Raw genomic sequence first — 26,253 nt, 5'->3', positions numbered from 1 at the left:
TGTATGAAGAGGCAAAATGGTGGAGTTAAACTGGTGTGTGACCTTCTGGGGGCATGCCACTGGAAAAGGAAAAAATACCTCAGGTGAGCATGCGTACAACTCCAGTAAAAACACTGCATGCTCACCTCCTGAGTGCTAGCAAGCCAGTGCACATGTGGGCAGCCCATCCTAAAGGAAGAATCACAGGAAAAGAGATGCAAGATGTGGAAGTAGGTCAGCATATAAAACCTGAACTTCGAGGTCAAATGGGGCACTTGACCTCTAAGATGCCCACTTAGCCTTCTTCCAAGTGTGCTTCACTTTCTTTTCATTCCTTCTCTCAAGCTTTTTAATAAACTTCCACCCCTTTTCTAAAACTTGCCTCAATCTCTTTTTCTGCCTTATGTCCCTCAATCGAATTCTTTCTTCTGAGAGGGCAAGAATTGAGGTTGCTGCAGAACCATAAGAATATGCAGACAGTAACAACTCAGATAACTTCCACCACTAACAATGCCATTCATGGTTACTTTTTCATCCATGGTCTCAGTATGTTTGTCCTCACACGCGTCTACGTTTAGACCTCATTACACCTATAATGCTCTTCTTGGAGGGCCTCATCCACATATCCCTGACTTCAACTATCACCTCCTTCTGATGTTTTTATTTTGTGTTAAATATGCACAGACTGGTCCCAGATTCAAATGCCTGTATCAACCACAGTATTGAACAAACTCACTTGCAAATGTCAATCAGATTCATAAAATCAGAATTTCCACACTATGTCTTATAAAACTAATATTTGTTAAATAACTGGTGACAAAGACTGTAGTGTGAATAGGGTCTATCTTCAAGCTGACTGCATTTGAATCTTGGCTGATTTGGCACATAAATTAACATTTTCATGTCTGAGTTTACACATAAGTAAATAGTAATACAATGATAGTAAAAACTCAATATATATAAAATACATTTAATGTCTGATAATTTATTAAGCTTCCAATAACTATTTAGCTATGATTATTGTTAAACCATATCTCTGTGAGGCAGATACAGTAGACAGTATCATCCCTATTTCATAATTGAAACTCAGAGCAGTTTGGTAATTTATTACGGTAAGTAAAACACCAAGTGAAAAAGCCAGGATTGGATTGATGTGGTTCATGTATTTTTGTTTTGCCTTCCTGCTTCACTAATCATCTCTCCAATGCAATCTATCACTGACAGTGTAACAGATCCTAGTATGCATTCATTTAACAGTCGTCTTGATCTGCGTCTTCTTTACTCCACACAAAGTCCTTTCTCCTAAATGCCTCTTCATCCATATCACAGCATTGTCAACCATTTATTATCTTATTTCTTTCCCATATGATTTTAATATTCTACAAATTAGTTTCCCTCCTTAGTCTCCTTCTTCTATAACCAACTGTCCATATTCAGCCAGGTTATCTTTAGAAAATTCAAAGTAAGCCTATTATTCGTAAACTTCAATAACTGAAATAACTTCAATAACTGAAATAACTCATGATTCATTCAAATTTAAACCCAAATGTATTCACATGTTACTAGATCCTCTTTTTACTATAAATCTTCTCTTTTCCATATTTTCAAATTACTTAATCACAAAGTATTATAATTTAGCTATAATTAATGTCTTTCATTTCTTTAAGCATCTTTGAATCTGTGAATACTGTTTCACTCTTTCATCTTCTTTCTTCATTAATATCCCTTAAATATAATTTTTTGTCCCTATAATTTTTCTCTGACCTCTTGTATCTCGTCTATCAGCTATAAACTTTAATTAGTGTTTATGCTACCATTACGTATTTGTTTATTTATCTGTCAGTCTTCTAACAAGCAGGGCTCATAATTGCAAGGCCATTGGCTCCCTGCTATTGCTTTCTGAGTGACTGGCATAGTATCTTAAAATAATTAACATTCAAACAGGTAATTATGTAACTAGTGCTGACAACCAGAAACTGCATTCCATATGACTCTGCTTCCCTCTTCATCTGGCCAAATCCATTTTTTTGTTTATTTGTTGTTTGTTTATTTTTGTTTCTGCTTTTAAGTCTTACTGGTTACAATAGGAGTTTCCAGGAATTAAGATTCATTGAATAATAAAATCACAAAAAATAATCCAGAAAGTGATAAAGATTTGCATAAATTTTACCTGTCAGAATAGATGAGGTTATGCTACAGTATTAAATAGCACCAAAATCTCAAAACAAGAAAATTTAATGATCACTCTTGCTATGTGTTCTATGTAGATTAGGGGAATAGCTTCTTTCCATGTAATCTTTAATACCATCTCGTGATGCCATCATCTCAATGTTGTTTTTCAGTCTTCACCAGATCTGAAACAGAGAGACTTGGGGAGTTGGGCCTTGACCCTATTTTATATATATACATATATATATTTCTCTAACAAGGCACATGTCACCTTTTTTTACATTTGGTTGATCAGAACTACTGATTTGATAAAATCTAACTTCAAAGTAGAAAATTATATCACTCTGTGTATTCTAAAGTAAAATATAAGCTAAAATTGGTGAAAGTTAGTCCTGTGTAACTCAACTAACATTTGTATTCAATTAGATACAGTTGCCTAATTACTTTGGCTTGGATTTTGGAATATGTTTTACATTTTCAGTTGCAGTGCCAATGACCACATTTTGAGTTTTATGGATCACTAAGTTATCAAAAAATAATTCTAGAGACTGACATATGGTTAAAGATTTTTTAACTCTTAAATTAAGGAAATAAAAATATTTTCTGAAACTTTATTATATTTTTATGAAAGCAATAGCACTTTGAAAATATAAAAGAAGAAAAATAATCTCAGAACGAGGTGGCTTTTTGAAATTGAATACACTTATGTTTTTGGATATTTTAACTCAGTCTTGTTTCCACATTTTCATTTTATTATAGATGGATGAAAATTCAGCATACTCATACAGATGAATTATGGGGTTGCTGATCAAAAAACCAACCTATGACCAAATCATAAAATTATGAGAACTCTATTTTTAAAGTAATGTAAAAATAAGGAGATAGTAAACCACAAATGTATCCTTTAAAATATCCCAAACTAATAAATTGAGGTGTAAGAAAAATAAAACTCCAAAAGGAATAACATGACTTTTGCCACTCCAAACTTTCCAATGCCTTGTAAAAATTTGTAACATCTATTTTTTATGATAGTTTTTTATTTCCTGTGTGAGATGATCTTATAATTTTCAACTTTTTAATTTGCTAGTATGGTGACTTAAATTGATTGATTTTCTATTTTTTTTTTTTTTTTTGAGACAGAGTCTCACTCTGTTGCCCAGGCTGGGGTGCAGTGGTGCGATCTCGGCTCACTGCAAGCTCCGCCTCCCGGGCTCAGGCCATTCTCCTGGCTCAGCCTCCTGAGTAGCTGGGACTACAGGCGCCCGCCACCGCGGCCGGCTAATTTTTTGTATTTTTAGTAGAGACGGGGTTTCACCGTGGTCTCGATCTCCTGACCTTGGGATCCGCCCACGTCGGCCTCCCAAAGTGCTGGGATTACAGGCGTGAGCCACTGCGCCAGGCCTAATTGATTGATTTTCAAATGTTAATCTAAGCTTGCATTTCTAGGATACCCAACTTGGTTATATTATATCAGTTTTATATACTGTTGGATTTGATTTGCTAAAATTTGCTTGGAAATACGGCATCTATGTTCTAAATGAGTATCAGTCTATAGTTTTCTTTACAGCTTTTTTACTAGCTCTAGTAAGAATTAAATGTTAGACCAGAATGAGTTGGGATTAATGGCTCCTCAATTTTCTGGAAGAGTTTTTGGCTGGGAATGGATAGCATTTAATATCTACTACACAGTAGGCATTGTAGGTGTTTTGCATACTTCGTTAGATACAATCTCCATTTAAAATATATAAGGTGGAACATTTTTCATTTTGTTTTGTTTTGTTTTTCATTTTACCTTTTTTATTCTTGTACATATTATTTTATCATGCAGTTATTAAGCCCAGTACCCAATAGTTATCTTTTCTGCTCCTCTACCTTTTCCCTCAAGTGGAACCCAGTATCTGTTGTTTCCTTCTTTGTATTCGTAAGGTCTCACTATTTAGCTCCCACTTATAAGTGAGAACATCTGTTATCTGGTTTTCTGTTCCTGGGTTAGCTTGCTAAGGATTATAGCCTCCAGCTCCATCCGTATTTCCCACAAAATACAAGAACTCATCCTTTCTGACGGCTGCATAGTATTCCATGGTGTATATGTACAACATTTTCTCTATCCAATCTGTCATTAGGTTGATTCCATGTCTTTGCTATTGTGAATAATTCTGTAATGAACATTCACGTACATGTGTCTTTATGGTAGAATTATGTATATTCTTCTGGGTATAGCAAACCCAGTAATGGGATTACTTGGTTGAATGATAATTCTGCTTTTTGCTTTTTGAGGATTTGCCACACTGCTTTCCACATTGGTTGAACTAAATTACACTCCCACCGATATTTCTTACTTAAATGTTGGTTAAAATTTATCCATACGACCATCTAGAAATGGAATGTTTTTGTGGGTATATTTTCGGGAGTCATATTGGTATTTTTATTATCTCTTTTTGAATGAGTTTAGATAATTGGTGTCTTTTTAAGGTTTTGTCCATCCTACTTGCTTGTATTTGTTTGCAAGAAATAATTCATAATGTTTGTTACTGTACATTTAACATTCAAAGAATTTTTAGTGATGCCTTTTATTTCTGATTCTGAAAATATGTGTCTTTTCTCATTTCTTATCAATGTGGCTAATACTGCATCAGATGCATTGATCATTATAAAAATCGAATAAAATGTTTGTAGTTTAACTGCTTTTCTCTTTTTTAAACTATTTTTTATGTTTTAATTTTTATGAGTACACAGTAGGTGTATATATTATGGGATATCTGAGATGTTTTGCAATGCTTACTAATCATATCATGGATAATGCGGTATCCATCCCCTCAAGGACTTATCCTTTGTGTTACAAATAATCCAATTACACTCTGTTAGTTATTTTTAAGTGTACAATTAAGTTTTTATTGACTATAGTCATCCTGTTATGTTATCAAATACCAGGCGTTATTTATTCTTTCTACCTATTTTTTAATACCTATTAGCCACCTCCACCTCCCTACCAGCTGCCCTGCTACCCCAGCCAGCCTCTAGTAGCCATCCTTTTCTGTCTATGTCAATGAGTTCCATTGTTTTGATTTTTAGATCCCACAAATAAGTGAGAACATGCTCATACAAATGACATTCTTTATAAAACATGTATGGAATGGCATAGACCCAGAATAGCCAAAGGCATCCTAAGGAAAAATAATTTAAGTCACCATACTAGCAAATTAAAAAGTTGAAAATTATAAGATCATCTCACACAGGAAATAAAGAAACTATCATAAAAAATAGATATTATAAATTTTTACAAGGCATTGGAAAGTTTGGAGTGGCAAAAGTCATTTGTCTTTCTGTGTCTGACTTATTTAACATAATGGTCTCCAGTTCCATGTATGCTATTGCAAATGACAGGATCTCATTCCTTTTCATGGCTGTACACTGCTGCAACAAACATGGGAGTGCAGACACATTTTCTATACACTGATTTCCTGTCTTGTGGTATATACACAGCAGTGGAATTTCTGGATCAAATGGTAACTCTAGTTTTAGTTTTTTGAGGAACCTTCAAACTGCTGTCCATATTGGTTGTATGAATTTGTATCCCCACCAATAGTGTACAAAGCTTCCCTTTTCTCTACAGCCTAGCCAGCATTTGTTATTGTTCTGTCTTTTAGATATAAGACAGGGGTGATATGATGTCTCACTGTAGTTTTGATTTGCATTTCTCGAACGATCAATGATGTCGAGTACCTTTTCATAGCACTGTTTGTCATTTGTATGTCTTCTTTAGAGAAATGTCTATTCAAATATTTTGCCCTTTTTTTCTGATAGGAACAGACACTTCTTAAAATAAGACATTTATGCAGCCAATAAACATATGAAAGAAAGTTCAACATCACCCATCATCAAAGAAATGCAAATCAAAACCACCATGGGATACCATCTCATGCCTGTCAGAATGGCGATTATTAAAAAGTTAGGAAACAATAGATGTTGGCGAGGCTGTGGAGAAATAGGAATGCTTTTACACTATTGGTGGGAATTTAAATTATTTCAACCATTGTGGAAGACAGTATGGCAATTCCTCAAGGACCTAGAACCAGAAATGCCATTTGACTCAGGAATCCCATTACTGGATATATATACCCAAAGCAATATAAATCATTCTACTCTAAAGACACAGGCACACTTATGTTTATTGCAGTACTATTTAGAAAAGAAAAGCAAAGACATGGAACCAACCCAAATGTCAATCAATGATAGACTGGATAAATAAATGTGGTACATATACACCGTGGAATGTGATGTATCCATAAGAAGGAATGAGATTGTTTGCTTTGCAGGGATATGGATGAAGCCGAAAGCCATCATCCTCAGCAAACTAACACAGGTACAGAAAACCAAACACCGCATGCTCTCACTCATGAGTGGGAGTTGAATATTGAGAACACATGGATGTAGAAAGAGGAACAACACACAATATGGCCTACTGGGGGGTTGGGGAGTGAGGGGAGGGAACTTAAAGGATGAATCAATAGATGCAGCAAACTACCATGGGATGCTATGCATACCTATGTAACAAACCTGTACATTCTGCACACGTATCCCGTTTTTGGTTTTTTGTCTTTTTGTTTTTTTTTTTTTTGGAAGAGTAAAGAAAAAAAAGACATAGAAAAGACATATTTTTCCCATTTTTTGATCTAATTATTAGATTTTTTTTTTCCTATAGAGTTGTTTGAGCTCCTTATATATCCTGGTTATTAATCTCTTGTCAGATGGTTAACTTGCAAATATTTTCTCCCATTCATTTGGTTATCTCTTCACTTTGTGGACTGTTTCATTTATTGTGCAGAAGCTCTTTACTTGATGATCCCATTTGTTCATTTTTTGCTTTAGTTACCTGTGCTTGTGAAGTATTGCTCAAGATATTTTTGACCAGATCAATGTCCTGAAGATTTTCCCCTATGTTTTGTTGTGATAGTTTCAGTTAGAGGACTTAGGTTTAAGTCTTTCATCCATTCTGATTTGATTTTTATATATAGCAAGAGATAGGAGTCTAGTTTCATTATTCTTCATGTGAATATCCAATTTTCTCAGCATCATTTACTGAAGAGACCCATTACTGGGTATATACCCAAGCAATATAAATCCCTGGTATAAGTTTTTGGCACCTTTAGCAAAAATGAGTTCATTAGTAGGTTGTGTATTTGTTTCTCAGTTCTCTATTCTGTTCCCTTGGTCTATATGTCTGTTTTTATACCAGTACCATGCAGTTTTTATTACTATAGCTTTGTAGTATGATTTTAAGATAGACAATGTGATTCCTGCAGTTATTTATTTATTTATTTTTCCATAGGATGCCTTTGGCTATGCTGGGTCTACGCCATTCCATACATGTTTTATAAAGAATGTCATTTGTATTTTGATAGGGATTGCATGAATCTGTAGATTACTTTGGTAATATGGACCGTTTAACAATATTGACTCTTCAATGCCATGAAAATGAATTTTTTTTTTTTTTTACATTTTTTGATGTCCTCTTCAATTTCTTTCATCAGTTTTTTTTTTTTTCTTTCTTTCTTTTTGGAGTTTTTATTGTAGAGTTATTCCACTTCTTTTGTTAAGTTAATCCCTGGTATTCCATTTTATTTGTGACTATTGTAACTGAATTGCTTTTAAAATTTATTTTTCAGATTATTCACTGTTGGCATATAGAAATCCCACTAAATTTTTATGTTGATTTGTATTCTGCAACTTTACTAAATTTATTTATCAGTTCTAATAGTACTTTTTTCTTTTGTGGAGTCTTTAGATTTTTCCAAATGTAAGATCATATTACTTAATTTGACTTATTCCGTTTCAACTTGGATGTTTCATCTTGGATTTAATTTCAACTTGGATGTTTCTTTGTCTTGTCTGATTGCTCTAGTTAGGATTTAGAGCTAGAACAATGTTACGTTGAATAACAGTGGTGAAAGTGGGGATCCTTTTCAAGTTCTGGATCTAAGAGGAAAGGCTTTCAGGTTTTACCTATGCAATATGATACTAGCTGTGAGTCTGTCATATATGGCTTTTATTATGTTGAGGTATGTTCCTTCTATACACAGTTTTTTAAGGATTTTCATCATGAAAGGATGTTGAATTTTACCAAATGGTTTTCCAACATCAATTGAAATTATCATTTTTTAAAATTTTTAATTCTGTTGCTATGATGCATTGCATTAATTGATTTGGAAATGTTGATTCATCCTTGCATCCCAGGGATAAATCCCACTTGGTCACGATGAATTATCTTTTTAATAAATTGTTGAATTAGCTGTGCTAAGAGAATTTTTGCATCAATATTCATCAGAGATATTGGCCTGTTTTCTTTTTCTTTCTTTCTCTCTCTCTCTCTCTTGCTCTCTCTCTTAATGCGTCTTTGGTTTCTGTATCAGGGTAATATTGGCCTTACAGAATGAGTTTGGAAGTATTCCATCCTCCTCTATTCTTTGAAATCATTTGAGTAGGATTGGTATTAGCTCTTTAAAAGTTTGATAGAATTCAGCAGTGAAGCCATCAGGTCCATGGCTTTACTGTGAGGCTTTTTATTACAGCTTAGATCTCATTACTTGTTATTGGTCTGTTCGGGTTCTGGATTTCTTCATGGTTCAATCTTGTTAGATTGTATGTGTCTAGGTATTTGTGTTTTTTTTTTTTTCCTGAATTTTCCAATTTATTGGCATATAGTTGCTCAGGATAGCAACTAATAATTCTTTAAATTTCTGCAATATCAGTTGTAATGTCTCCTTTTTCACTTCTGTTTTTATTTCTTTGTGTCTTCTATCCTTTTTTTAGTCTGCCTAAAAGTTTGTCAATATTATGTAACTTTTCAGAAAACCAACTTTTTGTTGCATTGATCATTTGTATTGTTCCCTTAATTTCAAATTCGTTTATCTCTTCCCTGATATTTATTATTTATTTTCTTTTACTAATTTTGGGTGTGGTTTGCTCTTGCTCTTCTAGTTCTTTAAGATGCATCGTTAAATTGCTTAAGTTTTCCCTTTTTATGTAGGCACTTGTAGCTATGAGCTGTCCTTTTAGTAGTTCTTTTGCCAGATCCCATAAATTTGGGTATGTTGTGTTTGCATTATTATGTGTTTCAAGAAAGTTTTCAGTTTCCTTCTTAATTTCTTCATTGGCTCACTAGTCATTCAGAAGCATGTTAATTTCCACGTCGTTGGTATAGGATCCAAAATTCCTCTAGTTATTGATTTCTAGTTTAATTCCATATTATGATCAGAGAAGACTCTTAATATTTTTTCAGTTTTTTTGAACATTTTAAGACTTGTTTGTGACCTACCATATGATCTATTCTTGAGAATGATCTATGTACTGAGGAAAAGCATGTGTATTCTGCAGCTGTTGCATAAAATGTTTTCTAAATGTTTATTATATCCATTTGGTCTATAGTGAGGATTAAGTCTGAATTTTTTTTTTTTTTTCTGAGTTTCTGTCTGGAAGATCTGGATGAAAGTGGGGTGTTGAAGTCTCCAGCTATTATTGTATTGGGGCCTAGTTATCTCTTTTGCTCTAATATTTGCTTTACATGCCTGTATGCTCCAGGATTGGGTACATATATATTTAAAATTGTTATATCTTCTTGGTAAGCTGACCCCTTTACCATTATTTAGCGACCTCCTTTGTCTCTTCTTACAGATTTTGTCTTAAAAGCTGCTTTTTAAAAGTATAATTACTCCTGCTGTTTTTCAGTTTCCATTGGCATGAAGTATTTTTTCCCATTTCTTTATTTTCAGTCTATGTGTGTCTTTATAGGTAAAGTGTGTTCTTTTTTGGGCAACAGATGAATGTGTACTTTTTTTTTAATCCATTAAGACACTCTCTCTTTTGATTGGAAAGTTTAGTTCATTTTCATTCAATTTTAGTATTGATAAGTAAACATCTACTCCTAACATTTTGTTACGTGCTTACGGGTTGTTTTTAATGGTCTTCTCTTCGTTCTTTCATTTCTTTCTATCTTCCTTTAGTGAAGGTGATTTTCTGTGGTGATATGATTTAGTTTCTCAATTTTTATTTTTGCATGTATCCATTGTATTGCTGTTGTTGGTGGTGTTGTTATTTTGAGTTTACCATGAGGTTTGCTAACTACTTTGTCAGTTTTCTTTTATCTTACGGATTTCCATTTTAATCTTTATAATTGCATTTCCTCCTCTTACTTGGTCTTTCATTTGTTCTTCTTTTTCTAGGATCTTAAGGTGAAAGTTGCAGTGATTGATTTGCAATCCTTCTCCTTCTTTAATATGCACTTTAGTGTAACAAATTTTCCTTTACCGCTTTAGAAGCATCTCACAAATTGCTAATTGTTGTGTTTTGCTTTCATTCAGTTCAAAGTAAGCTTTAGTTTTTATTTATACTTCAACTTATTTTTTAAGTATGCTACTTAGTTTTTAACAATTTGGGGACTCTCCAGATATCTGTTGTTTTTGTTATTGACTTCTGGTTACTATATGACTTGAACCACTTTAAATATGTTGACTAGTTTTATGTCCAATATATGCTCTATATTTGTTATCCTTTGTGCTATTGAAAAAAAGAATGTATACTCTCCTGTAATTCAGCACACACACACACACACACACACACACACACACACACACACTCACACAGACACCATTTCCAGTATCCTTCAATGCTTTGTGTAGGTCAATATTCCCTTCTAGTGTGGGTCTTACTTCTGCCTGACAGATATCCTTAAATATTTATTATAATGGCAAGTTGCTAGTGACCTAATTCCTTCAGCTTTTGACTATGTTATAAAGTTGTTATGTTGCCTTTCATTTTGAATAATAGATCTCCTATGTATAGAATTCTAAATTCACATATACACATTCCATCAGTACACTGTCCTCCCATCTGCATTGCTCTATTGAGTAATGTGTCATTGCTCTCATCTTTGTTCTTTTCCTTTTTTGTTTTCTTTCTCTGGCTGCTTTTGAGATGTTTTGATTTTTCATTTGTTTTGAACAATTACATTATGATGTGCCTTGTTTTAGTTTTCTTCATGTTTCTTGTGCCCGGAGTCTGCTTCAGTTCTTAAACTTTTTGATTTAAATTTTTATTTACTTTGGAAAAATTGTAACCATTATTTCTCTAAACATTTTGTGTTCCCCTGATTCCTTCAGGAACTATTGCACACATATATTTGTAGAATATTGCTTATAGCTAACCAACAATATGTTCATTTTCTATGTTGCTTGTGTGCACTTTTCATTTTGAATAGTATTTATTATGTCTTCAAGTTCATTGCCATTTTCTTCTGCAGTGTCTAACATGCTTTTGAGTCTATTAATTTAGTTGTCATCTCACATACTGTAGTTTTAATCTCCAAGAGTTTTATTTGTATATTTAAATCTTCTCTGTGCTTAATTATTTGCACATGTGGAAAACAATTTTAATAACTTTTAATCCCTTTAAGTGCCAATTCTAACAACTGAACTAACTCTAAGTGAATTTTAATTTTGATCGATTTTATCCTCACTTAGGTTTCGAATTTTCCTGTTTCTTTCAAGCTAGGTATCACTTCTTTTGGAAGCCCAACACCGTGATACTGTGATTCTTAATTTATTGGGTGATGAATACATTATAATCCTCTAAATATTATTGAGATATGTTCTGGGACACACTTAAGCAATGCAAAATAAGATTGATCCTTTCAAACTTAGTGTTTTGTTTGTTCATTTTAAGCAGTAATCAGTCTAAGGCCAATCATCCCACAGCACGAAAGCAACACCTTCCTTGTGTTCTTCATTATGCTTCATGAAACATGAATTTTTAATATGGATATTGGAAACAGGTAGTAGCCCCTGTCCCCGGTGACTGTTGAGCATTATGACACTTAATCCTCTCAGGTGATTAGTTTCCAGTCTCTGATAAAATTTAGGTTGGTGCAAAAGTAATTGTGGTTTAGGACTGTTAATTTTAAATCATTATAACTCAGTTCAAACACATCTTTATTAATTAAAATAGGAACCATTGCAATCAACACATTTTTGCAAAATGAAATACGTAGCTTATTCCTGTGATGTAAAAATCCATGACTCAAGATTCAACAAATTCTTGGAAAGCATTTTCTGCATCCTGTTGGTTGTGGAAGCATTTTCCTTGCAAAAAGTTGTTGAAGTTCTTGAAGAAGTGGTAGTCGGTTGGCAAGAGGTCAGGTGAATATGGCGGATGAGGCAAATCTTTGTAGCCCTATTCGTTAAACTTTTGAAACGTTGGTTGTGCAACGTGTGATCAGGCATTGTGAAGAATTGGGCTCTTACTGTTGACCAATTCAGGCTGCAGGCGTTGAAGTTTTCAGTGAATCTCATCAATATGCTGAGCACACTTCTCTCAGATGAAATTCACCAGTATTCAGAAAGCTATAGTGCATCAGACTGGCAGCAGAGCAGTAAATAGTGACCATTACTTTTTGTGTGTGTGTGTGTGTGCTAATCATGCTTTGAGAAGTGCTTTGGAGCTTCTTTTCTGTTGAACCACTCCACTGGCCAGCCAGTTGTCATACAAAATCCACTTTTTGTCGCACATCACAATCCGATCAAGAAATGGTTTGTTGTTGTTGTGTAGAATAAGAAAAGATGACACTTGAAAACAATTTTTTAAAAATTGTTGCTCAATTCATGAGGCACCCACTTATTAAGTTTTTCATCTTTCCAATTTGCTTTAAATGCCAAATGACCATAGAATGATCAATGTCGATCATTGCAACTTCTTCAGCAACTTTTCCAGCAACTTCTCGTGTAGTTGTAAGAGGATCAGCTTTGATGATTATTCTCAATTGTCATTGTAAACTTCCGATGCCCAGCCACTACACTCCTCATCTTCAAGGCTCTCATCTCCTTTGCAAAACTTCTTGAATCACCACCTCACTGTACGACCATTAGCAGTTCCTGGGCCAAATGCATTGTTGATATTGTGAGTTGTCTCCACTGCTTTATGACCCGTTTTGAACTAGAATAAGAAAATTGCTCAAATTTGCTTTTTGTCTAACATTATTTCCACAGTCTAAAATAAATATGATATAAACAGCAAGTAGTAGGTCATTAGCAAAAAATAATAATAAAGCCAGAAATGTGTATTAAAATGACATATAACATAATGATATTTATTTAATAATGTTTCCAATATTGGCTGGATGCAGTGGCTCATGTCTGTAATCCCAGCACTTTGGGAGGCCGAGGTGAGTGGATCATGAGGTCAGCAGTTCAAGACCAGCCTAGCCAAGATGGTGAAACCCTGTCTCTACTAAAAATACAAAAATTAGCTGAGTGTGGTGGCACATGCCTGTAATCCCAGCTACTGGGGAGGCTGAGACAGGAGAATCGCTTGTACCTGGGAGGCAGAGGTAACAGTAAGCCGAGATCACGCCACTGCCCTCTAGCCTGGGTAAGAGAGTGAGATTCCATCTCAAATTTAAAAAAAAATGTATTCCATTATCAAACAGCAAATTTCAACAATGTAAAAACTGCATTTACTGTTGCATCAAACTATACATACATTTGCTTATCAGTATTCAACTGAATACTCAAATAGGTTCTTTTATAAAGTTCCAGATTTCTGTCTTTGTGCTGTTCTCACCTCTTCTGTATTCTTTTATGCTAATTCTAATCACCTTGTTCTCACCAGATAATCAGCTCTTTCTCCTCAACATTGTGAGGATACCTAGCTCTGCCCTCCCTGCATTTCATGCTGGAAATGGTCTTAAGGCAGTATGGTGAACCCTAGGTCTTGCCTCATTTGTTTCCTATCTCTTGAGGATTATGGCTTTTCATTATCTGATATACATTGATTTGAATACCATTGTTCTTTTTTTATGGTTTTGGGAGAGATAATAAATTTTTTCTCTATTTTTTCATCTTGACGAGAAGTGGAAGGTCCTGAATATTATTTTTTTTTAAGTAGTCTACTGGGGACATTTGGAATATCCATTTGGATTGTCTTAATATAACATCTCTCACTCCGTGATTCAGGAAACCAATGCTTTAATTCTGCCTCATGTTCTGTATATAGTCCAAATATATATCAGTATCTGGAAAAACGCAGAATATTTCTCTAGGCATTCTCGGCCACCAGCAGATGAACGCAGGCCAACATAACTTTTATTACCCAACTTCCTTTGGCTCTTACTCAGACCTGTGGACTCAGAGGCATTTTGAATCTTTCAGGATTCCCATAAAATGAGAGGTGGTATCTTATAAGGCCTGAAACGTCCAAGCATTTCAGTTTTCCTTAGTGCATGATAGTGCTGGTGATTTAATCACTAGAAAGGAAGGTTTTGCTCTGCATTATTGTCAAATCTAGGAAAACATTAAAGATAATGGAATGATGGGGAAATTATGTACACTAAATGAAAAATTATCTACTTTGAGTTTTACTAACAAGTTGTTTGACTGTTAGGTGAAACAACTAAAAAATTTTGAAATAGGTATTTCTCATGACCATCCTAAATTGACTATGGTACCTCTTCCTAGAAAACAGTTTCAAAAGCATTTATTTTACTTTGTGCAATAAAATGTTACAATGTAACTCACCACAAATGTCACTTACTTTCTTCATTTATGTTTTATTCATTTGATCATTCTTTTTTTCTCTCAACAGATATCAAAAGATATTTCTGATGGCCTATTATGTGCCAGACACTTTTTTAGCTCCTTCATTTTCAGAGGTGAACGAGTTAATCTGGATGCTATTTTTGTGACACAGACTAGTATTATTTAGCCCACTTAAACTGATCAGTTATAAAAATATGATATAAACAGCAAGTAGTAGGTCATTAGCAAAAAATAATAATAATAAAGCCAGAAACGTGTATTACAATGACACATAACATAATGATTTGGATGAAAACACAAAGTCTAACCGTATCAAATCGTTCAGGATTAGCAAATGCAAATGCTGGAAAATAACTTAGATATTTGAGTTTCATTCTTTCAAAGCTGTATTAACATAAAATCAATTTGAAACTGTATGCAAATTATTTTACAATAAAATATAATATTCATGTTCCATAATTAAACAATAGTTAAGCTTAAATATTTATTAAATAAAATCCTCGAACTCTACACAACACATGTTTTAAAATATTATAGTATAGTCTGAGGGGTTTTGCACATATTACTATATTTGCTTTTTTGTATTTACACTAGACTGTCACCCACTTAAAGACAGGAAGTGTGTTATAAACATGTCTCTGTAAAGTGTCTTGCACAATAGAGCTATGAATACAGTAGTTGCTGAATGTAATTTATTTGATGGATTTTAGTTTCTATATTTACTAGATTCCCTGGAAACACTGCATTTTCTTAATATACCCTAACACACACACACACACACACACACACAAACAAACACACGCACCTCTACCCCAAGTACTAACCTGGAAAAATATATTCAGATGATAAGAAGTAATTTTTTCCCAATTTGGATGAGATAATACTTACTTGATATTAACGTTGTGATTTATTACTTGAACATAAGGAGGACAGAATTTGAATAGCTAAACATTTTATGGTAAATATCCTGTATTAATCAGCTTTCACACTGCTATAAATAACTGCATGAGACTGGGTAATATATAAAGGAAAGAGGTTTAATTGACGCACAGTTTAGCATAGCTGGGGAGGCCTCAGGAAACTTACACTCATGGCAGAAGGTGAAGGGAAAGCAAGGCACCTTCTTCACAAGGCAGCAGGAAGGAGAAGTATGTGAGAGTGCAGGAAAAACTATGATTTATAAAACCATCAGATCTTGTGAGAATTCACTTACTGTTAGGAGAACAGCATAGGGTAAACCACCCCCATGATGCAATTACCTCCACTGGGTCTCTGTCTTGACATGTGAGGGTTATGGGGATTATAATTCAAGATGATATTTGGATGAAAACACAAAGTCTAACTGTATCAAATCATTCAGAATTAGCAAATGCAAATGCTGGAAAATAACTTAGATATTTCAGTTTCATTCTTTCAAAGCTGTATTAACATAAAATCAATTTGAAACCGTATGCAAATTTTTTTACAATAAAATATAATATTCATGTTCCATAATTAAACAATGGTTAAGCTTAAATATTTATTATATAAAATCCTCAAACTCTACACAACACATGTTTTAAAATATTATAGTATAGTCTGAGGGGTTTTGCACATAATCTACCATTTTCATAGCTGATTTGATTAGCAATTTTCTTCTTCTAATGACTATGTCATTAAACCATAATGCAAAATGTACATTTATGTATATTCATAGGAAATCCATTGCAACAAAAGAAGCCATGATTAACTACAAACCCCAAATGCATTTTAATTTATAGACAGATTTTGTTCCATACAACTTAGTTTTGTTTATTTAAAAAATAGAACAAAGTAATAAATATTAACTTCTTGACTTAATGGGTCACAGAATGGAAATCATTTTTGTTTGTTTGATTTATTCCACAGTTGTTTAGTTATTATAGTTATTATATTTTAGTTATTATAATTAAATTTTTTCAGCCTTAGGCTATGTTGAGTCCACGACACCTATAGTTCAGTGATTACAGGCTGCAGTGCAGCCTGTAATATTTTAGTTATAATTAAGTTACTATAATTGCCTCCTGGTATTGTTGTTTGTTGAAATAACAGGTCGGAGTCATTTACTATGCTGCAATTTACAGGGAAAATTTGTTTTTAATTAAAAAAAATAGTACTTACATGTATGTGTATGTATAAATTTTATACTTGATATAATGCAATTTAAGTTACAAAATCAAAGACATTTTTCTTTCACCTGACTATTCAAGAATCAGTATTGCTTGAGATTAACACCACCTTTCCTTTTTTTTCATAGGGCATTAATCAACGTTTCTGTGATAGACATTTTTGAAATCTCAAGTACACAATGAAATAAAATAAAATTTGTGTTGCGTGATCAATTTGCTTAATTTTCTATGCTTATGTGCAAGTAGTTCAGTATCTGAACAAAGCAACTAAATAAATACAATGATATTAATTCCTTAAAATGTATTTTGTATAAATAGAAAATACACATCTTCCAAAATGTTGCATCCATCTTACCAAGTCAGATATTTGGAGTCACAGGTTTGCATACTAGTTTGTGGATGTCCTGGAAATCTCAAAGTACTTGGAATTAAAATTTGTATACTGTCATTAATTTCTGAACCCCTCCTCCTACACTTTTCCAATATTATAATATTTATTCATGTATTTAATTATTCATTTTACAAATACATGTTTCATAAGATATTTTAGACTGAAAAGACTTTTCCAACATTTAGTTAAAATGGATCCACTATCTTTGACTCTTTATTACATGAAGAGGATTGTCTCTGCTAGTGCCCAGGACATTGTATAAAATGTCCTGGACTTATGTATACATAAGCCCAGGACTTATGTATAAAAGCCTACATAAAACTGAACTGGCTATCTGAAGCCTTGTGTTAGGAAGCACCCGAATCCTCCAAATTACTCTAATGCCTAGTGATTAAGTTCCAGACACAGCCATGTTTCACTAACCTCACCCCTTAAAGTAATAATTTTCTGAGTGTTAGTAATGAATGGCTCTGATAATTATTATATGATCGTTAGTTTGGGAAGCTGCTTAGCATAATAAATCTATAGACGTAATTGACCCAGAGGAGGACACTATGGAAATGTTTCAAAATATTAGGTAAAATGGATCGATATTTTTATAAAAGGAAAACATTTTCCTTAGAAAATCAATGAATAAGTCAAATAATGTCCTCAGTAATTAAGAAGAGGGTACCCAGATTCATGATATGCACATTTTTCAACATTGAGCTTAGTATTTTGAATTGTATTGATGCATGCGTGTGTTGTGTGTTGTTTCCAACAAGAAATATAGAATGAACTATGATTAAAGAAGCAGTGCTATAATAGTTAAATAGAGACATACAGGATTACACTGAAGTAGGGAGGAGGTAAAGTATGTAGGTATGTGGGTAGATTGGTAGATAGAAGGAGAGATGGATAGATGTGATATAGATATTCAGACAGATCTAATACAGGAAGCAATATGTCAGTTGGTTCTATAAAGATGAGTACCACTCCATCTTTAATGGTGGAAATGTTCATTATAACCCAAAGAAAGAATTGGAGCAATGTGTTCTATAGGCTTAGGAAATTGCACTGCAGCCTGTAATCACTGAACTATAGGTGTCATGGACTCAACATAGCTTAAGGCTGAAAAAATTGGAGTCATAGTAGAAAATGACTTCAATATAAAAGTTAATTTTTGTCATTATTCTGTACGATTTTTTATTAAGTTTATTTAGGTTTACATAGAGGAAAGCCATCCTATTTAAAGCAAGCGGTTAGATGAGTTTAGGGGAAATGAATACAATTTTGTAACCACTATCCAGATATAGATTTTCAACACTCTAAAATGTTGTTTTATGTCTCCTTGTAGTAATCTCATATCTTTGCCACTGGCATCTGACAACTGTCCTTTAGAACAGCAGTCCCTAACCGTTTTGGCACCAGAGACTGGTTTTGTGGAAGACAATTTTTCTATGGATGGGTGTGGGGCAGGGGTGTGGTTTCTAGTTGAAACTATTCCACCTCAGATCGTTAGACATTAGATTTCCATAATGAGCCCACAACCCAGCTCCTTCACATGTGCAGTTGACAATAAGATTTGTGCTCCTACGAGAATCTAATGCCTCACTGATCTGACAGATGGAACTCAGGCAGTGATACTCACTTGCCCCGCTGCTTACCTTTTGCTGTCCAGCCCCATGTTTTAGAGAATGTCATATAAATGGACTGATATTGTTTGTAGCCATTTGACTTTGCAGCATCCACTTATACTTCTTTTTCTCCTTCGTAACTCTTCAAACACCAATCCTCAATACAGAAAAGGAGACACAGAAAAAATCACCTTGCCATCAGTCATCTAATAAGCAACTAAGCGGTAAAATTAAGTAATCTTAACTGGGAGGTAAAAAGAACTAAATCAAGAAGCTGAAGTTCATCTAATTACTCTAGATAATATATAACTACTAGAAAAATGACTGAAAGTTATTAAAAATCAATAAATACTCTATTTGAATATAAATGTATGAAGAATACACACACACACACACACACACACACACACACACACCCCAAAGGACGTTTGGAGGTGAGTCACTCGTGGGTTATTAAAAGAAACTCATAAGTCATTGAAAGTTTGGGGAATTTGAAGAATGACTTAAAGATACACATTTGTAGAAGATAATGAGTAACTATTTTTCAGAGAAGAAGAGAAGACATATCTAACTGAATAATTAAATTTGATTTTCATTTTGAGGAAAGAGCAAGAAAAATGCTATAGAAAGAGTGTGTTAAGACTCTTTTTAAGGGGGAAAGATATGGTGCTTTGGGCTCACATAAGCAAAAATGAGACTACATTGGAAACATATGGAATGGTTCGTAGAACTTAACTGTGGATGAATCTGATTTGGACAGTGAAATAACCATGGGAAATTCCATCCAGGTAGCAGGACTATTTTTGAGGCACTACTCTTGGAAAGAGAGGCTATACAGTTAGAAGCAAGAGTGAATGCAGCCAAGATAAATGATCATTCACCATCTCTTTTCAGCTTCCTAACAAAGAGCTAGAGTACATTCTGCAGACTGCATGGCAGTCACCTGTTAAGTGACCAAGTTTTGATCACAGAAATATAACAGAAATTAATAATGGGCACCATTTCCAGGCCCAGAGCCTGAATACCTTTCACAAATAATGTCATGTATTTGTTGTCTACTTAATGAAATGGAGGTGACCCCTAGAGTAAATTTGGGAACCCCAGATTGAAGAAGATAGAGCCATAATGTGGAAAGATTCTGGGTATCTAAGCCACCAGTTGAAGGAAAGACATCTAATCACAATTGTTCACACTGAATAGCTGCATGAGAAAAAAATATGTTTTAAAAATTTCTATTAGGCCACTAAAATGTTGTAATTTCTCTCTTAGTGAAGCCACCATTGTATTTACTAACAAAGTAGCATCAATTTATATATGTCATGTACCATTACTTTACATTTTTCAACTAAGAAATTATGTTTCAAAAGTATTTTGGGAATATTAACATAATTCAAATACAAAGGATAAATTAAAGGGGTATGAAGTTGGAGAAGACTGTTGACTAGCTTCCAGTCAATTTTATAATTCAATATAAAATGACAACCTGCATTATAAAGACAGCTATAAGATTTAGCGGATGAAATTTATTTAGAGGGATTTCTCTCCAGAGAGTATTTCTAGGATCTTGCATTTATTCAATTTTACTAATGATAAAGTTTATTGATGAAGCATAGGGATAACTGTGGTTCTAGAATTTCGAATGAAAAAGAGGCCACCTGTTAAGACTTGGAATTTTATGAATTTTACATATATATATATACACACGTATATATCCATTCTAAACTTCATATATATATCTATAGATATGTGGCATATATATATATATATCTCCTTACTATTTTTAAGATAAGTCAGAGGGACATTTATTAGTTGGAGTAATTTTGTCATTTAAAAAAGTATGCACTATTTCCTACAAGTGACAAGGTAGCTTTGACTGAAGGGTGAATTGTCCATTTACCTTAAACTGTGAAAACCAGCATATCTCTCAGCTTATTTACAGACTGAAGTGTGGGCTTCAGGAAACTGGCCTGATCGAATATCAAACGAGCACTCCAAATGTACCCCTCATAATCAACAGAGGATAATGACAGAAAATCTCTCTGTGATAGTAGAAGTCCTTTGTTTTGGGTTTAAACATGAAAAACAAGTCTCTACATTTCTCTTTACCTTCATATCTGTAATTAATTAAGGGTTCATTTGTCATTAATCTGTTCCAGGTATTGTTGCTGATGCTGATAATACAGTGGTAAACGATACAGAAATAAACCCTTCCCCTTTCTGGGGGAGGTAGAGAAAATGATAGACAGTGAATGAATGTTTAAAAATAACAGTAAACCATACAATTCTAGAGACTTAGAAGTGTTATGAAGAAAAATAAAGCAAAGTAAGAGATAGGATATTATAGACAAGGGGAGAAGGAAGGGAACAAATATACAAGGGGTGACCAAACAATTTATTTCTGAAAGGGAGACGTTAGAGCATAAACAAATTATGAAAGGTGAACATCTGCATTGAAATTTGGGAGTAAAAGCATTACAAACAGAGGAATCAACAAGTGTAAACCCCTGGAGACAAGAATGAATCCAGTGTGTTTGGGAAACAAGCCATGAGTATAGGAAAAACAAGTAAAGGGAAACAAGCCTTTGTAAGATAGCAGTTTGGAAAGTGTTGTGGTGGGCATGGATTATATTACATAGTTCGACATAGAGCACAGTAGGCCGCTGGATCTTATTCTACATATAATGAAAGCAGTTGGAGGGTTTTTAGAAGGATGTGATATGATCTTATTTATGTATTTTATTTATGTATGACAATTCCATTGACAGTTGTGTGGCTGACAGAATGGAGAGAGTTAAATGAGGAAGCAAGCAAATTAGGAAGCTTTTGCAGTAGGCCAGGTCTGTTCCAAGGGCCCTCATGTTGTTTTCTTTGACCTTTAAGGTCTATGATTATTTATAATCCAGGCACAAATATAAGGAAGAGAAAAGGCTTTCAGGAATCAGAAAAAAAAAAAAAATCTCAAATTTGAGGTTGTTTCTGAAAGCAAAGTGATGATATTCCTTTTTTTTGTACTTGTTTTTCTTTTATAGTTAAATTTCATTTTGATACTTTTTATTATCTAATATTCCTTTTTTTTTTTTTTTAGATGGAGTCTTACTCTTTTCCCCCAGACTAAAGTGCAATGGCACAATCTTGGCTCACAGCAATCTCCACCTCCAAACTTCAAGCGATTCTCCTGCCTTAGCCTCCTGAGTAGCTGGGACTACAGGCATGTGCCACCATGCCTGGCTAATTTTTGTATTTTCAGTAGAGACGGGGCTTCACCACGTTGGCCAGGCTGGTCTTGAACTCCTGACCTCGTGATCCACCCTCCTCGGACTTCCAAAGTGCTGGGATTATAGGTGAGAGTCACTGAGCCCAGTGATAACATTCTTTTTATAACCTAATCTCTTTGTTTTCATACTTTAGTCTTTCAAAACTGAACATAAAATGAGGATACAAGTATCTAGACATAAATATACACTAAAGCTTCAACCTTCTCTGTGAAATTGTGTTCTCATGATCATAGCATAGTAGTTAATAAAGTGGTTTTTGGGCTCAGGCAGATAGGCGAACATTAATGAACCCTTCTAAGCCTCTGTGTTTTACATATAAACCAGAAAAATACAATGCCGCAATACAAAAATTGTGAGACCTAAGTAGCTTACTGTTTCTAAAGCTAATCTTTTAACATTGAGAAATCAGGTATAAAGTCTAATAATTAAACAGAATAATCATAAAGCAGAGAATTTGAGTGTTGTTTAAGGTAGGTACAAATAGCATGAATAACATATAAGAGGGTCATAATAACAATCGCTGTTAATCAAGGATACATTCAATAGTGAACATGATTTAAATATGCAGAAAGTAATATAATATGGTTTTGATATATTTTCATTAAAATAGCTTAGCGATATTAAAATGATGGCAGGGTCTACAAATACATTTGTCATGTAATATAGGTTTTATAAAGAAAATACATGTCCCTCACAAACAACTCTTTGGGTAAAATATTGTACATCTGAAAAGTAGAGCACTATGGATACATATAAAATAATGATCATATAATCTCTATTAAATTAAAATTCAACATTTTACAGAAAATATTTTTAAGTATTAAAAAAATCAGTGTGCAAAACAAGACAGGTAGATTATAGATAGGTAGATACCTGAAATAGAGTGTACGTGTTATTTTTTGCGTAAATAATGATATGTATATAAATTACCTTTTCTCAAAGAGAATCCCAGAAAGCATAAGCAAAGAATTTATGAAAAGAACTAATGGTCTTGGATGGGGTACAAAAGCTAGAAGAGATGAAGATGAATTAATTTTCTCTAAATATAATTTCAATTTTTGTAACTTATACATTTCATAATTTTTAATAACAATATTAAATTTGAAAGTGGAAAAATACAACAGAAATTAAATTAACTATACAGAAAAAATGGAATTATCTAGATCACTTTTCAACACATGTTGTTATATTTATATCCATAGTGACATATACTTTAAAGACAAAAAGTAGTACAAAACACCTGAAGTTTTATTAATTGACTTGCTTTTAATAGTGATACAGATGTGGTAATTCTGAAACGTGTGCATAAAACACAGAAAAGAAGCAAAGACACACATGTGTGTAGGTTCTCTCTATGAGAAGTGAGATGTACTTCTGGAATGAGGGCAGCTTAAGATCGTGTTAGATGTAAATTGGAGATATCAGTATAAGTTCATGATATCTTTACAAAGCTCTGTTTTGTTATAGCTCTGTTCATCCACTGGTCCTAGAAATAATGTTCCCTTTTTTTGTGCAGCTACCACACTTATTTCTCATATCTTCATTTCTAAATATTTTTACCCAATAAGAAGAGCTGTGCTCTCCAACATGTACAGGTCAGAGAAAACACAAGAAAACCTAATACAGGTTGTTGTGTCAGAAAGTTAGAAGGGGGCCAAAGACTGTTGGAGACATGCTGAAAGAACAAGTAACCAGCACGAAAGATCTTCCACTGGTAAAATTTGTCATAATTTGTACATTAAAAGGAATAGCAATCCTAATAGATTTTAATACATGAAGTCAAAATAAATCCATGAATTCATAGTAATATAATATTGCTAGTATTATAAAGGAAGGACACTTCACTAAAGAAGAATGCCAATTAATGTTTGTGGGAGAAATGATAGAATTAGAAATTCACAGCTGTGCAACCACCAATGCAGTACTTTATTCAAGCAAGGAATATTGATGGATGCAGAAAGCTTTTATAAAATATTGTTCAGAAAATGATAGACATTGGTCTCAAAGATCACCTCTCAAACCGTTTATTAATAGGGGGCAAAGTTACCCTTGGGATGGAGAAGCTGGAAGGCTACCACCAACCAAGCGCTCAAGCTTAGCATGACTAATGGGACAATGGAACCTTAGGACCGCTAATGTAAGGGAATGCACACAGGTACATCTCTGTAGTGCTACTGACAGCAATGCTAATCTGAATATTTTCATGAGGAAACTACATGACAAGTCCAGAATGGGGGTTACTTTTCAACACAAGGGACGTTCACTCTGTAACATATCTATGCCATATTAGACACAATGATGGGATGACTGTTCTAGATTAAATGAGATTAAATAGATCTTATAACTGAATGCAATGTACTTTTCTTGATCAAATCCTGAACTGAACTTACATGAACAGGTATAAAAATGATAACTAGTACAGTTGAGATTTTAAATTTTAACTCATTATTAGATATTACTATTTGTATGTGACATTTTATTGGGTGTGATAATAGTATTTTAGTTATTTAGTAGAATGTCCTTGTTTCTGCAGTCATAAAGTATGATGTCTGCAACTTACTTTCAAATGGTTAAAAAGTGTGTGTGTGTGCATGTGTGTGTGTGTGTCTGTAGAGAGGGAGACGAAGATGAGACAATATACTATCCCTGGCGAATATAGATAAAATGTGTATAAACATTAAATTTTTGTAAAAAATATTAGAGAAAAGGCATGGAAGAGTAAATAATGAAATGATATATGTTAAAATAATACATTTTTCCAAATAAACCCAAAGATAATTTAAAACTTGTCAGAAAATACACTTAGAAGTAATAATTAATAAAAATACATTTTAATATTGTCAACACAAAATTATGAATGAATATATTTTTCAAAATTAAATAAGTGTTAGAGCTTACCCTAACTTTCAAACAGTTAAGTCTGTTTGGACTCTTCAGTGACAACTGGAGAAGGCAGAGTTCTGCATTCTTGCAGAAGGAATTATCTAAGGCATCACTATTTCCAGACCTTCTTGTACCTGGTTTCTAAAACCTGGACAATTTTTGTGAAAAAAAATATTATTGGTATTTTTATTTTTTAATTTTTATTTTTAATTCATAAATAATTTCATATATTTTTGGGGTATATATGATAATTTGATACATTTATGCGATGTGTAATGATCAAATTGGGGTAATTATGATATCCATTTCCTCAAACATTTATCAATTCTTGGTATTGGGAACATTCAATATCTTCTCTTCTATTTTGAAATATACAATAAATTGTTGTTAATTATAGTCAACCAGGAGTCCTACAGGATACCAGAACGTGTTCCTCTTATCTAGCTGTATTTTTGCACCCATTAACCAACCTCTCTCTATTAACCCTTGTCGTCTCTACTCTTCCCAGCCTCTGGTAACCGCTATTCTAACCTCCGCTCTGTGAGATCAGCATTCTTAGCTCCCACATATGTGTGAGAACATGTGGTATTTGTCTTTCTGTGCCTAATTTATTTCAGTTAATGAAATCAGCAGACAATATTGTGATATATACATATATATAGTTATAACACCACAAAACACATTTCAGAAAATAAGAGTACTAACAGTGCACTCTTTGTGCAAAACTAAAATGATGCCCTATCCATCTCTGAAGTATCATTAAGATCAGAAGATATTCCAACATTCAATTAATAACTCTAGAACTGAGTTACTTTGTATGGATTTACAGTTTTGTATTTTTTAGCATTAGCCATTATCTAACACCATAAAAATCCCCCATTGATGACTTTTGCTTTAAAAAAAATTATTGTGATAAGAACACATAACAGGAGATCTATCCTCATAATATATTTTTAAGTTTACAATAGGGTATTGCTATTTATATGCAAAATGTTCTATAGCAGATTTATAGAACTATTTACCTTGCATAAGTGAAACTTTATACCTATTAACAACTCTCTATTTGTTCTTCTCCCCAGCTCCTGGCAACCACCATTCTCTACTTTGTTTCTGTAAGTTTGACTTTTTTAGATGTCTCATACAAATGGAATCATATAGTATTTTGCTCTTCTGTGACTGCCTTGTTTCACTTATCATAATTTTCTCAAA

At 33.5% G+C, this 26,253-nt stretch overlaps 1 long non-coding RNA gene across 1 annotated transcript; it reads right to left on the bottom strand.

Moving 5' to 3' along the window:
* Positions 1-905: 905 nt before the first annotated feature.
* LOC116270303 lies at positions 906-25,186 on the bottom strand. The gene is made up of 4 exons (XR_004178325.1): positions 25,060-25,186; positions 23,092-23,170; positions 18,917-19,043; positions 906-2,333 (listed from the first exon to the last, which is right to left on the bottom strand). It is a non-coding gene; the product is annotated as an uncharacterized LOC116270303 (long non-coding RNA).
* Between the last annotated feature and the right edge of the window lie 1,067 nt (positions 25,187-26,253).

The sequence above is a fragment of the Papio anubis genome, chromosome 14, assembly GCF_008728515.1.
Source record: "Papio anubis isolate 15944 chromosome 14, Panubis1.0, whole genome shotgun sequence".
NCBI classification, from domain to species: Eukaryota; Metazoa; Chordata; class Mammalia; order Primates; family Cercopithecidae; genus Papio; species Papio anubis.
This window is presented reverse-complemented; position numbering and strand designations above follow the sequence as displayed.